The 15180-nt window shown below is 41.1% G+C and overlaps 1 protein-coding gene across 1 annotated transcript in view; it reads right to left on the minus strand.

Annotated features, from left to right (window-relative positions):
• The window catches only part of Galntl6 (polypeptide N-acetylgalactosaminyltransferase like 6), a 1029419-nt gene that overhangs the window by 35164 nt on the left and 979075 nt on the right, over window positions 1–15180 (minus strand). The gene's annotated exons all lie outside the window — the stretch shown is intronic.

Raw genomic sequence — 15180 nt, forward strand, 5'->3', positions numbered from 1 at the left:
TATCTGCTTACAGGCTCTAAAAATGTAAAACATACATAACACAAAGTTTGCCATTTTCATTCTTTAAACTGTTCAATTCAGCAATATTAATACACTCAAATGTTGTGTAATTATCATTGTTATTTATTCCCAAGGAGTTTCAGTTATTCAACACAGTAGCCGTTAACCATTAAGCTTGTCCTTGTCCTTGGCAATGTCTGTTCCACGGATGATATGAATTTATGTGTCCTAGGTATTTCGTATCAGTGGATCACACTATGTGTGTTCTTTGGTGTCTGACAGTGTAGTCAAGATATCCCAGTGTTAGCACATATCAAAACTTCGTTCTTTCTTAAAGCTGAATGCTATTTACACACACACACACACACACACACACACACACACACACACAGACCCTTACACACACACCATCTCTGTTTATTCATATATTGATGGATACTTGAGCTTTTCCCACCTCCAGGCTACTGTCAATGATGCTCCAGTAAACCTTGGCACACAAATTCCTGTTTTGAATTCTTCTAGGTACCCACTTCGGACTAGAATTCACTATTTTTGAAGGCCTGCCAAGCAGTTCTCCATAGAGGCTGCATATTATATCCTCACAAGTAATGTACAACAGTTCCCAATTTTCACACATCTTGCTGGCACCACCTCTTCAGTAAGTGCCCATTGCAGGCATGAAGGAGCGTCTCTCTGTGGTTGAGATTTGTATTTCCCTTATGGCCAGTGATTGTGAACACCATTTTATGATTTGTCCATCTTCTTTATAGAGAAATCTGTTCTAGTCTTTTGCTCACTTTCGAATATAGTTACTTGTGTTTTTATTGTTGAGGTTTAGTATCTTTCTATATTATGAATCTAAATATCATACCAGATACGATTTTCAAATATTCTATTGTATCTAGAGAGTTACCTTTTTACATTAGTGATGATAGTGGACTTGATGGACAAAAGCTCCAATTTTGATAAAGTTCAATATATCTAGTTATCTAGTTTTTCTTTGGTTGTCTGTATACGTGTGTGTGTGTGTTTGTGTAAGAAATTGCTTCCAATCGAATGTCATAAAGTTTCCCTCTAGTTTTTGTTTCCAGATTTATTTATGTGTATGTGTTTTGCCCGCACCTATGGATGAGCGTTATGTGTGTGCTGTTACCCATGGAAGCCAGAAGAGGGTGTCAGATCCCCTAGAACTGGAGTTTTAGATGGCTGTGACCATTCTGTGGGTTCTCTTTAAGAGCAGCAATTAAGCTGCTATCTTAATTAATTATACCTGAAACAAGACTCTTTCCAAATGAAGCCATGTCCTGCTGTATGGGTGAGCTGATGCTTCTGTACATTTTAGAGTCCTTGTTTACCTCTTTGCTATACAATACGCTCTTAAATACTAAAATTTTTATGCTCAAAATACTAACATGATTTCTGTTCCTGACAGTCCACCAGTGATGCAGGCACATACAAGCTAGACAGGTTTATGACATCATCCAAGCTAAGACGAGGATGGAGTGCTGGGAATGCTGGGCCAAAGGCGATAGCTAGGGAAAAGGCAGGGAGAAGAGCTAGAAGAAGGGGGAGGGGAGGGGGGGATGGTCAGTAGGGTCAAATTCTGTAGGCAAACTGGAAAGATGACCGGTGCAGGTTAGGAAGTCATCGGTGACCTTTGAGAACGGATTCTATGGCGAGAATGGAGAGAAAAGACAGAGTGTTCGGTTGATTGGAAGAAACTGCGAGGTAAAAGTTATGGCCAACGACTGGAAGCTTCTCTTTCTAGAAGCTGGATCGCCGTGGGACTGATAGATGCAAGGCCACAACAGAGTTAAAACGGACATGGTTGATTTTGGGGGTGCAGTGACTGGAGGCTGGAATTCTCGGCAAGCCGTAGCACAAGTCATCTGAGGCTTCAGAAAACAATGAAGCGCGGTTAGGAACCACAGTCTGTAAACACAAAGCGGCTTGAGGGCTCTAACCACCCTGACTGGACTCCTCGAGGCTTCAAGTTTTGCCTTCTAGCCACTGCGCGGTTCTCGTGTCAGCGAACCCGTCCCGTCTCTAATTGCTCCGTGCTGGTGGCATCCAACGGCTGTTGGCAGAGACCAACTATTGCCTTTCCTTGCAATGATGCCCACAGAGATTTGCTTCCTATCTTGTGCACATTCTCTTCTGAATTTACTATAAATGTAATTGCTTTGGCATCTCTCTCTTGCCTTGGGACTTACTCGAGCTGCTCATTTCAGAAGGCTGGCTTACGTTAGACAAGAGAAACACGAGTCCATGGCATAAAGATTGCCCGGGGGGCCTTCAGATTCATATGTACTCTGCTCCAAATAGTCTTTTACTGAAACCAGGTCTTGCCACTTAAAGTTAAGTATTGTATTATTAGAACATCATGTAGAACCTCAAAATAGGAACTTTTAAAGTTATGGGTCATTTGTCAGAAACAATTCCATCTCCTCCCTCACAAAGCTAAAAAGGGAAATTTTTATAAATAAGGGACTTCTTGGGAGGTTAAATAAGTAACTCTTCTCTGGCAAAAGGAAAATAAATCAGGACAGCCTTCTTTAACCCATTTTATGCTGAACTGGATTCCTGTACTTGATCTGTGCCGCTACCATGCTGTGTGGTGAGTGCACTTACATGCACATCTGCAGCCTCGAGAAAGCAGGTGATTTGCCCATGATTACCCAGCGAGTGGGTGGCAGGTGAGGCTGGTACCCATGGCTTTGACTCTCAGGCCTGCGCTCTTGAGACCACAGATGGTAATAGTTATAGCTCATCGACTAGAAAAGTCTCATTTGGGGCTGACAAATTGCGGCAAATGGCTTACTGCGCCCGAAAGAATAGATGGTAGAGAGGACTTTGTCAATATCTGCATCGGAGTCTGAGGCTCTAAAGCACAGTGAGAAATGAATCGCTGCCACTTAGGGGAGGACGCTGAGGGATAGAGAGGTGACAGTCGGCTCACTGAGCTCCAAGACTCAGAGCGAATATCTGGTGACTTATGAATGTCCCCACAGGTGGCAACATGGTGAGGAAAGGAGGTGTCCTAAGAGAGAACAGGACTGGGAGGGAGAGAGCTAGAAAGGAAGGAAAGGAGAGAGGGAGAGAGGGGGAAAGAGGAGGGAGGCAGAAAGACAGACATACACAGAGAGGCAAAGAAGCAGACACCCAGATGCACAGCAACAGACAGGCAGGCAGACAGGCTCACGTACCCTCGCACACACACGCACGCGCGCACGCGCGCGCGCACACACACACACACACACACACACACACACACACAGGAGGGAGGGAGAGGGAGAGAACTTCCAAACCTAGCATGAGAGTCTAGATCTTGAGCCCTGGTCTTTTCGAAAATGCCCTTTCCGAAAGACAGAAAAGACTGAGTAGCACTGACCTCGTCTCGACCTATAGAATTCACTGCAAAAACAAAACACAGCAAAACAAAACAGAAAAACCTCTTTCGTGTTCAGCCACCACCTGTACCCTACTCTGCCTGGCTCTGCCTGAGCGGAAATGCATTCCTGTGTTGCCCCTTTGCCCTTAAAGATTAAAACACTTGGCCAGTTTGGATTTACTCTTTGTAAAACCAAGAACGTAGAACAATTTGCATAAGAATTAGAATCCTTAGAAACAGAATTCCTTTTTTTTTTTTTTTTTTTTAGCTTGAATTTTCTCCTTAAGGTGTGGTGTTGTAATGTCATGGAGTCAGAGAAGGAAGTTTCCTCTTGGACTGTGTCACATGTTCACTATGGGGACAGAGTCAGAGTCCCATAGCTGGTTTGGCTGAGAAACGTCTCTGGAAGGGTCAGGTGACAATTCATGTGGGAAACATGAAAGCAGATACTTTGAAAAAAAGCTGGAAGTAGGAGTTAGGGTATTGAGTGAATTATTGGAATCCCTGTTTTCTCTGTAATTTACTAAAGTTGGGTGAATAAGTGAAAAGAGGGAAGGGAGGAGGAATGATGAGATCAGGTGGAATAATTTCTAGTGAGAGTTTGAGAAGAACACTGTAGAAAACTGAAGCGACCCTCACCACAGGGACAGCAGAATCATGAGAGGCATGCTTAGCAGAAAGCTACTGAAGCCCTGCTGTCTTTCGTAGGAGAAGGATGCTATCGGCAGAATCCGATCTAAGACGCTAGCCATGTTTCTTGAGCCTGTGTCTAGACCTTAAGTTCAGCAGTCTTCCAAAGGGAGAAGGACACTATTGGCAGAATCTGTCCTAAGATGCTAGCCATGTACCTTGGGCCTGCGTCTAGACATTCTGCCAGGGAAGGCTGCTCTGAAGGCAGATACACAGCAATGTAGAAGTTGGCTCATGTTCTCGGAAGACAGTGTTTCCCCTACTAGACCCCAAATATGTGAAGTAACCCACACAATAGATTACAAGTCAGTAATGTTGACTATCATGTTCCTAAATGTTGACTATAGTTCCTAAAAAAAATGACACGGAAATATCTCCTTTGCCTAAACTCCACCATGTAGGGCAAGCACCTGACCATTTAACTGACATCTGAACATTTAATAGTCCTCAAAATTTTTTTTCCTGAAATGCAAGTTTGTGAACCCAAATTCCTCTCCCAAGGGTTGGACTCAACTACGCATTGCTAGGAAATGGGACTTTTGATAGTTCTGGTAGAATCATGAAAAGCCACTTCCAGTATTGTCCTCGCTGCTGAGGTCAACAGCCATCAGCTTTGAAGATGAAGCAATTTTTAGCACTTGAAAAACTACTCACGCTAGTTGTCTTGATGATTCTTCTTTCGAATTCAGGTCAGTTGGTTGAAGAGTGGGGAGGTTTAAAAACCTACCTAATATTCACTTGCTTAGTTCTTGTGTAGGACTTAAGATAGGTCAATAATGAAAGTCAGATTCTAGGGCTGGTTCTGAGAAACACATGTTCCTTAACCCTGGACAGAAGGGTAACCAAATGCACAAGATACCTGGTAACATGTGGTCCTTTAAACTTCTGTAGAGATGCAGCCTCTAGAACCCATTCTTAAATTTAATAACCAGCGCTTTAGGAAGGCCAGCAAGTCGTGCTGAGCTCAAATAATTCTCAGTCGAGTTTTCTGTTGTAAATTTCATTACAGTTACATAATAGGATAGTTAAGGAGGTGACTTGTATCTTCAAAGCAAAAACTCAAATTTACCCCCACCAAAACAACAAAACCAGGCACGTGTTAAATTGCTGTAATGTAGCATTTATAAAATATTTCACAACAAGAACCCTTTCCTGCAAGGTCCTTTCAAGGTTGGTAGCCTTGTTCTACCAACCTATGCCATTTCCATTTTGTAAAGCTTTAAATTGAAGATTGTTAAAAAATGTCTGCAGTCTACTTCTCTGAAGTCAAGCACTTGGGAAACAGAAAGAGTTGAGTCCTAAAGGGCCGGGCTCATTCTGAGTCACACTGACTAGTATTCCACCGTTATCTTCTATATCAAGGGAAATTCACGCAAGATGAATAGGGGTAATGGTTTTTCTTTTTCTAAAAAGCCAATATGCTATTTTTGTGATGTCAAAAATTTGACCTCAGGGCATCCACTTCTGCAACAGTTGTTATAATAATTTTAAAGTACTCAATAAGTCCAATCAACATTCTGAGTGTTAATTGCACATTTGTCTCTAATTTACACATTTGATCTAATTTCCTTCTCAAATTTCTTTCAGTGTGGTTGGTGATGTCAGACATAATGAGCGGATAGTTTTGGGAGTGGGCTGGCTGGGATTTGGCTAGAGATTGTGATGCAAGCAAATGAGACTAACCTTTCCGTTGGGAGAGAGTAAGATCATTTCCCACGGAAAACAAGACCACATAAAATGAAAGAAGTTTCTATGAAAGCTAATAGCAGGGCCGAGGCTATGCGTCATTAGGTAGAGTGCTTGCCCAGCATTTCTGCGTCTCTGCGTTTGTTCCTTGGCGCTGTATAAACCAAGTGTGACAGTACACCCCTTGCCATCCGAGCATCGAGAGAGCAGAGGTAGGAAAGTCAGAAGTTTTCGTGTCTACACAGAGTTTGAGACCATCCTGTACTACATAAGCCGCGTCTCAACAATCCCTTTCTCTTCTGTTCCTTCCCCTCCCTTTCTTCATTTTCAAAATTCTTTGTGGTTTTGAGACAGGGTCTTATTATGTAACCATTGCTGTCCTGGGACCTCCTGTGTAGCCCATTGTGGCTTACAGTTATATTTATCCTCCTGCTTCTGTCTCCGGAGTCCTGGGATTATAGGTGTGGCCCGCCAGGCCTGACATATTTTCTGAGTCTTCTCTGTGACTTGCAGATGATTTGACACTTTTTTTTTTGCTGTGCCTTTCCCCTGTGAACACACTGCTTTTTGTCCCTTCCTCCTACTCTTTTTTTTTCCCCTTCAAATTTACTTATTTTATGGATATGGTGCTCTATCTGCATGTATACCTGTGTGCCAGAAGAGAGCATCAGATCACATAATAGACAATGGCAAGATACCTTGTGGGTGCGTGGAATTGAACTCTGGACCTCTGGAAGAGCCACCAACGCTCTTAACTGCAGAGCCATCTCTCCAGTTCCCTTCTTTCTACTCTTATGACAGCTTCCATTCAAAATCACTCCCCAAAGAACTTTGTTTTCAAATGCAATTGTTGTACGATGGGGATACTTAAGGGCTTCATTATGGGAATTTTGGGAACACATAATTCAGTCCATTATAAACTGTGTTTTCTCCATTATTTGTGTGTGTGTGTGTGTGTGTGTGTGTGTGTGTGTGTGTGTGTGAGTCTGTATTTGTATATATGCTGGAGAGCTGGCTTAAGGGTGCATGCTACTATTGCAGAAGACCCAACTTTGATTCCCAGAACCCACACCAGGAATTCACAATGGTCTCAGGGGATTTGTTGCCTCCTGGCAGCCATGGGCAGCAGCAAGCATATGGTGCACACAGACTGCATGTAAGCAGAGGCACGTGACAGTGAATAAAAAGGAATAAATATTAAAATGGAAACTGATGCTGACCAGGTTCCTCATACTCTCTTTTGGTGAGGGAGGGAGCTGAACCACAAAGGCAGCAAAGACTAGGGCTGAGGTTGGTAGAGCTAAATGTCGCTTCAACAGCAGAGTACCTCCCTCAACTTTCCCCCACCAGTTCTCATCTAGGGGGAGATGCACCATGGAATTGAACTGTGGGGACAAGGGACGAACTGGTTAAGAGTCTGGGAAGCTTTCTCAGCAGTAGTTGGTATCTGCTTGGGTGGAAAAGCAGTAAGACTGGGAAAGATTTTGTTAAAATATTATTATACATCCTGAAAGAAATTAGAGTAGACATTGATAGAAATATCTTCTGTGTTTATGGTTTGGAAGACTTGATATTAAAATTGTTAATATTACCCATAGTTAGATACAGATTTACAGATTTAGGGCAATGCCCATCGAAATCTCAATGATTTTTTTTTTTAGTTTTAGAAATAGAAAAATCTATTTTAAATTCATATGGAGGGACTTGAAAGGATCCTAAAAATTCAAAACAACTTTGAAAAAAATCAAAGTTAAAGAAATCATATTTCCTGATTTGAGGCTTACTACAGCAATTAAAACAGCACATAAGACAGGCATAGAGATGCAGGAAGCTAGAAAGTCCTCAAAAAAAAAAAACCTTACATATATAGTCAAATGATTTTTGACAAGGATGCAAAACAAAAAAACCCAAAACAAAACACCACCCCCCAACCCAGCAATCTTTTCAACAAATGATGCAGGGGAAAATGGATACCTGTAGGTAAAATTAATGGTATTTGGTCTTTCTTCAAATCATGGGCATGAGCAAAAGACCAATACATCAAAGCTAAAACTACAGAACTTTCAGAGAAAAAACCCCAAAATCTACAGAAGTAAAGCTTTAGAATATTAGTTATGACACATAAATCACAGGTAATAAAGAAAATATAGATGAACTGGTCTTCATTGAAATAAAAAGTTTTGTAAACTGAACATTTTGTACATTATCAGAGTGAAAAATTAACCCATTGGATTGAAGAAAATATTTGTAAATAACAAATAGCTCTTACAGCCGGGCGATGGTGGCGCACGCCTTTAATCCCAGCACTCGGGAGGCAGAGGCAGGTGGATCTCTGGGAGTTCGAGACTAGCCTGGTCTACAGAGCTAGTTCCAGGACAGGCTCCAAAGTCACAGAGAAAACCAAAACAACAACAACAACAAAAACAAATAGCTCTTACAACTTAAAACAAAAAGCAACTAATCCAATTTAAAAAATGGACAAAACTTAACTACTTATATCTCCAAAAATGGTCACACATGCGCATTCATGCGCACGCACACACACACACACACACACACACACACACACCAACAACATGTGTAATGTGTTAACCATTAGAAAAATGCAAATTAAACCACAGTGAGTTCCCATCCTGCAGTCACTAAGATGACTATTAAAATGAACAGAATAAAAATCTTCTGGGGTAAGGTGGTGAGCTACGAAGCTGCCTTTGGGTGCAGCGGTGAGAGAAAGTCAGGACAACAAATTCTGGACTTTTCTAAATGGAGGCTGGGACTGTAATGGAGATCAAGATAGGGACAATGGGACAGCCAGAAGTACAAGGGAAGAGAAGGATAAAAAGCATGGAGCACTTATCTCCAGTCATGGCTTCTCAGTAAGGGAAGAGAAACATCATTTAAAAGTATTTTTTTCCTTTAATCTTCTCTGAGTGGTACTGGGGATTAAGGCCTCAAGTGTAGGTTCCTCACTAAAAAGACAGTCAAATAAAATGAAGAGACATTGAAAATAACAGATGCACAAATCTTAACCCAGAAACACAATAAACAGAACAAATAAGGCAGTGTAATGTCTTCAAAAGACTGTAACTCCTATGTAACTGATGTGGGAGGTAATGCATGCTATGAATATGTTTTATTGCCATTGGTTAATAAAGAAACTTCTTTCAACCAATGGCTTAACAGAGGCTGAAAGAGATGCATAAAGAGAGTAGATGGAGTCAGAGAGAAGTCATATAGTCACTGCTGGAGACAGATGCCGGATAGACCCTTGCAGGTAAGCCACCGTCATGTGGCAATACACAGATTAATAGAAATGGGTTAACCAAAGATATAAGAGCTAGTTAGCAATATGCTTAAGTGATTGGCCAAGCAGTGATTTAAATAATATAGTTTCTGTGTGATTATTTTGAGTCAAAAGTCTGGAAACAAACAAGTTGCCTCTGCTAACAGATTGGCATGCCAACGTGGGGCTGACTAAATCAACAGAAATCCTGAGAAAGCTTGGAAAGGAACCCTAGACACAAAAGAACAGAGGTAAGCATGGCTGTTGGGTAGCAGCATTTTTTTTTTTTTTTGGGTAGGCTTTGTTTGCTAGAAGCAAGCAGAAGCTTAATTCCTATAAGAGAGGTCTTCCTGATTCAGTGGTAACAAATAACAACAACAAAAACCAAACCAAAACAAAAACCAAAACAACCAATAACAACAAAAAAACCCCACATGGTTTCGAAATGGTGGCTTCCTGGTGCATGCTTCCAGCACTAACTCAGTCTCTTTCAGGAGGTCAAGCACTTGAATGGGGTTTGCGGGCATAGTGCTGCAAGTTACTTGGTGGCAGCATGGGCCAACTGGTTACCAGAGTTGAGGTGGTGAGGATGGCTCCCACCTGGCAGTCTCAGAGGCAATGAATGAACTTCCTTCATGTTGGACTGAGTAGAGCAAGCAGGCAGGGTTGTTTTTGCTCTAGCAATGCTGCAGCTTAAGATTTTAAGAAGCACTTAGTATTTTAAGAAGCTGTCCTGGTCAGAAAAGGATTACAGATACACAATAAAGACAAATTCAGATAAAAAAGACCTCTAAATGGGTCACAGTGTTGAATAAATGTATATAGGCTTGGGAGAGAGAAGAAAAATAGTATAGAGAATTATAAAAGGAAGTAAATGGCTTATAAAAAACAGTCTTTAAAGAGACAGAGTACAGACAGTCACACATTAAAGGAATAAAGATAATAAATATTAAAAAGTAATAGAGTAAGAACAAAGAAGCCATGTAAAGATGGAATATACACAGAGAGTCTGGATTATGTATATTATTGTGTTTTCTTTGATTTTTTTTAAAATGTGAATGAGCTAAGTACAGAGAGACATTTTATTGTACAGACTGTTAAATTAAACCAGCATATATACTCTAAAGGTATCTTGACTTCAAAATTTGGGTCTAAGGATATGTTGCTTTGGAAAAGAGGTTCTTGTTTTGTTTCCATAGAAGATGAGAACCTGTGGATTAATTCTAGACTAATGTGGTTTGATGAACCAAGACCCCATGAAAGGTTGCTGTGAACACCCCCCTCCCAAATTACTTTGCCCCAAAAAGCAGGAAGCAATTTGGAGAGAACTATGCCCATATTCCCAAATATTGTTTATAAATGTTTCTTAACATTTAAAGAGGGATATGCTATAGAGATTTTCATTGGTATAGATCTTGGTTTATTGATACAAATTTAAGGTCAATTTTGTTATGAGTATATTTATGCTCTTGATTAAGGTATTGTGTTTGTGGAGCTCATTTAAAAATGTAATGTGTGCTTAAGAAATACAGGTTAATAGTCATCTATAATAGTCAATCTTGTAGTCATGTTAATTAGGTTTTCTAGATGTACAAAGATATATTTTATATGGGTAGATATTCTTCAAATCTTTCAAAGACTACAGAATATGACATTTAAAATGTTTTAAGAACTTAGATTTTTCATGACATGGAGACTCATCTGCCCCTGGCAGCATCAGTCTACTTCACGAGGGTGATGGGCATCAAAGAGGCTCCTTATGGAGTTTGTTAGTCATTTGGGCAAAAAACTGCTCTTGTCTGAACTGTTTGACTGGATTTGTAAGACCCACAGAAAAATGACTGCTGAATCTGCCTAAAGAAAGTGAGACAGTCCTTCGGAGTTCCTGCTTCATGAAAGAGTGTGCCAGACATTCTGCAGGACACAGAAATTGACTGACAAACTGACAATATAGGTGGAATTGTTTTTGAAATTTCCTGCTTCATGTAAAAGTTTTCTGGATATTATGGGCCAGTAGGCTAAAGACAGGTGCTGCAATGTTACAAAAGAACCTTGGGTGACTGTCCAGGCTGCAATATGTCTCTGTCAATTCTAGAGTTTTGGAAGTTGCTTACAATGCACTTTCTGTTTACTTAGGTAATATTATATCTTTCTGGAGTCTTTGATGGAGTTGAAGAATAGATAGTTATAGTTTTCCTTAGTGGTGATAAAAGATAAAGTAGATATAAATATTATAACTGTAATTCTTGTTTGATACCTGTGTTGTCATATGTAATTTTACTATATTAAAGTTAAAACCTTCTTTTCTATTTAGACAGAAAAGAGGAGGTGATGAATGCTGTGAATATCTTTTATTGCCATTGGTTAATAAAGAAGCTGTTTTCAGCCTATGGCTTAATAGAGTAAAGCCAGGCTGAAAGAGACATATAGAGAGAGTTGGCGGAGTCGGCAGAAGCCATGTAGCCACTGCTGGAGACAGATGTGATGGAACCTTGCCAGTAGGCCACGGACTTCATGGTAAAATATAAAATAATAGAAATGGGTTAATTTAAGATATAAGAGTCAGCCAGAAATATGATTAAGCTATCGGCCAAACAGTATTGCAATTAATATAGTTTCTGTGTGTTTATTTTTAGTCAGAGCTGCCAGGAAACAAACTAGCAGCCTCTCCCAAGAAGTAGCCTGATCCATAGATACAGAAATCATAGATATATTGAGAGAAACTATGCAAGCACGTGGAGACTGGACAGTACCCTCTTGAATGATCACTGAAAAAAAAAACAGGAAGGAAAATTTAAGATTCCTAGATCAAATGAAAATAAAGCATAGGTTTTCAGAGTCTTTGGGATATAGCAAAGACATCTAAAAAGGAGTATGTAAATATAAGTGCTTATATAAAAACATCACAGAGATATCAAATAAATAACTCATTATCTTAGAAGAAATAGAACCTCCGGGCAGTGGTGGCTCATGCCTTTAATCCCAGCACTTGGGAGGCAGAGGCAGGCCGATCTCTGTGAGTTTGAGGCCAGCTTGGTCTACAAGAGCTAGTTCCAGGACAGGCTCCAAAGCTACGATACCCTGTCTTGAAAAAAAAAAAAAAGAAATAGAATGAAGCAGACATGGAAACTAAAAGAATAATACAAATAATTGATGAAGCCATGAGTTGGTTTTTTGAAAACATAAACAAGCTGGGCAGTGGTGGCACACGGCTTTAACTCCAGCACTTGGGAGACCGAGGCAGGCAGATGTTTGTGATTTTGAGGCCAGCTGGGTCTACAGAACTAGTTCTAAGATAAACAGAAATCCTGTCTCAAAAAAAAAAAATAACAGAAAGAAAATACAAACAAGATAGAAACCCCTAGTCAAGCTAGCTAGAGAGAGAGCTGGTGTATGTGTACTACTTAGTGTAATCAGAACTGAGGAATGAATGATTGCAACATATGCCAACATTTGGATAAATTTCTAGATACAAAGCCTATCAAAATAAACAGAAGGATATAAAGAATATACCCTATTTTATTTTACATACATATATTTTACATATATATATACACACACACATTTGCCCTCATTAGTTTATGGGCACTGCATGCATAAGAAGCCTGGAGAGACCAGAAGAGGTTGTTGGAACCCCTGGGCTGGATACCAGGAGGTTATTAGTCACTGTGTGCATCCTAGGAACTGAACGAGTAAGAACAGCAAGTTCTCGTAGCCACTGAACCATCTCTCCAGCCCCAGTTATAAACAGCTTAAACATATCTCTGATAAGCAATGATGTGATAGTAACAAAAATCTCCCTTCAAAGAAAAGCCCAGGGATGGACAGACTCCATGAGATGATGGAATCCTTAGTGAGGGAGATAGCCCTGATGGTTGCTCTGGAAGGTGAACGCATGAAACCCCATTGGTAACAGGCAGTCTTCATGTTAGTGTTTTGCCACAAGACAAAGAAGACTGTGCAGTGCCCATCCGGTGGCGAATGGGAGTGGCCTTTGTTTTCAATGAATTTATGGGAGAGACGACGCCACGCTGCAGGGTCTTCAGGGAAGGGACATGTCAAGGAAGGAAGAAGTCTCTTTGCAGGGGAAGGAAAATTGGATGATAACACTCCTAGGGAACCTGTTTTCCCAGTGTGTGTAGTGCTGATATAGCTGATACTAACACCGTGCCTTTCCACCCCAACCCTCACTTTATACATAAGAAGAAAAGCTGTGGCAATGTGCCCCGGTAGCTGTTTTCCATGGTCGTGCATAATTGTCCGGGAGAAAGAACCCTTGGGAACTTCCCCTGAAGGGCTGAGGTTAATAGAGAAACAATGCTTGCAGCAAAAAGTGGTAAGCATGTCTTTGTTCAAATTCTGCTGTCTCCAAGTCCCAGGATTCCATGGAAACAAGCACAGCTGAGGTGGCCATCTATAAGCTTCCCAGTTTACATCATTAGCAGCTTGTAACCAGGTTCAGAGGTTCCTAACGTCAGGGGACTATTCAAATGAGCTGAGAAGTGCAAAGCCAGTCTACTTCTTACCTTCACAAGCAATTTTGCCCTTCACGCAGCGGGGAGGGAGAAAGGAAGAAGGAAGGGAATGGGGGGGAAAAGCACTGGAAAATTGGGTCTGTTTGGGGGCTTTGCTGTGCTCAGTTTGCGGTACCAGATGGATTAAACACTTGACCTCTGCACCCTCACTTTCTCACGCAGTGTCACAGTTGGCTCTGCCACTAGTGGAATCATTTATTTCCCCAAAATTAGGTTGTTTGCTACAATACAGAAAAGATCATGTGGTGAGCATTTGGTGGTGGCTGGGGGTGGCTTTCGCTTTCAGGGAATTCAGAGATGAAGCCAGTCTGGAGGGAAGGGGCATGCTAAAGAAGGAGGAAGCCTCTTTGTGGGGTGTGTGTGTGGGGGGGGGGTGCTGAAAATTGCAAGATAGTCCTTTCAGTAAATGCTTGAAAAGCTTCTTCAGAATGTTTTCTCAAAAATGGTACATTTTAAGGAAGGGAGATTCAGTTTTCCTCAGGAGGGCATGAAAATGTGTTCGTTTTCACGTAGGAAGTTCAATATAGTTTCTTTTTCAGATATGGGCCCCTTTAAATTTTCATTGTCAGTAAGGATAGCATATGCAGATCTTTGGGTAATCCCACACTTCCTTGACCCTCCAAGGCTTTTACGAACAGTTTCCTGGTCACTGTCAGTCATTAATTTGAATGTGCAAATTGCTACCTGTGTTCCTCCAGCACCACAGTTAGCAGGACCACGATCCCGTGCCAGCATTAACGGGGGATTTCTGTTGATAATGCGCTGTGCACCAGACATGGAGATAAAAGCGTCACTTGAGTTATGACAGCTAATTCTCAGCAAACCCTACAATAAGGACTGCTGTTCTCATTTCTGCGCTGAGAAAGCCGAAAAAGGTTAAAATAACTTGTGCTACCCTAATATTTAGCAAATGAAGAAGCTCGAATGTGAATAACCAGAGGGCCCGGGAATTCAATAGCAGCGAAGAGATGTGTTAGCCTGGGAGGAACTGAGACTGATCGCGTCTCGTTTGTCCTTGAGTTTACCGCGCTTTGCACGCTCCACTTTCGCGTGACAGACTGAGCTTAAGACAAGAACAAAGAAATGGGAAAACTCATGGCTGTGTGTGTAGCCCTTTACAAACTCAAAATTTAATTGGAAACTTATTATGACATCCTACTTGCTCATTGTAGTACAGCTATATCAAGCAGCCTATTGGCAAAAGGGGATACATGGCGAGTTTGCATTTCACTGAGTAACACGGACGTGGACGACAGAAGAACAATGGATTCTGGTGCTCTCATGGTCTGCTGCGCCACTATGAGGGAGGTATGGAGCCATCAGAATCATCGTTCTCACTGACCAGTTGATAAAGAGCTCTGGGGTGTCGTTCACGACTGACTTTTTTAAAAAAATATTTTAAATATTAATTTTAAAAAATATTTATTTAGGGAACTACACTTCAACAAGTGGGCACAGGAGACCGCTTCCTATATATAACATCAGCAGCACAGACAGTAAGGGCCTCATTGAATAAATGGGACCTCATGAGACTGAGAAGCTTCTGTAAAGCAAAGGACACTGTTGCTAAGACAGAAAGGCAACCCACTGACTGG

The sequence above is a fragment of the Alexandromys fortis genome, unplaced genomic scaffold (genome assembly GCF_014885135.2).
Source record: "Alexandromys fortis isolate MF-2015 unplaced genomic scaffold, M_Fortis_MF-2015_v1.1 scaffold_137, whole genome shotgun sequence".
In the NCBI taxonomy this organism is placed as follows: domain Eukaryota; kingdom Metazoa; phylum Chordata; class Mammalia; order Rodentia; family Cricetidae; genus Alexandromys; species Alexandromys fortis.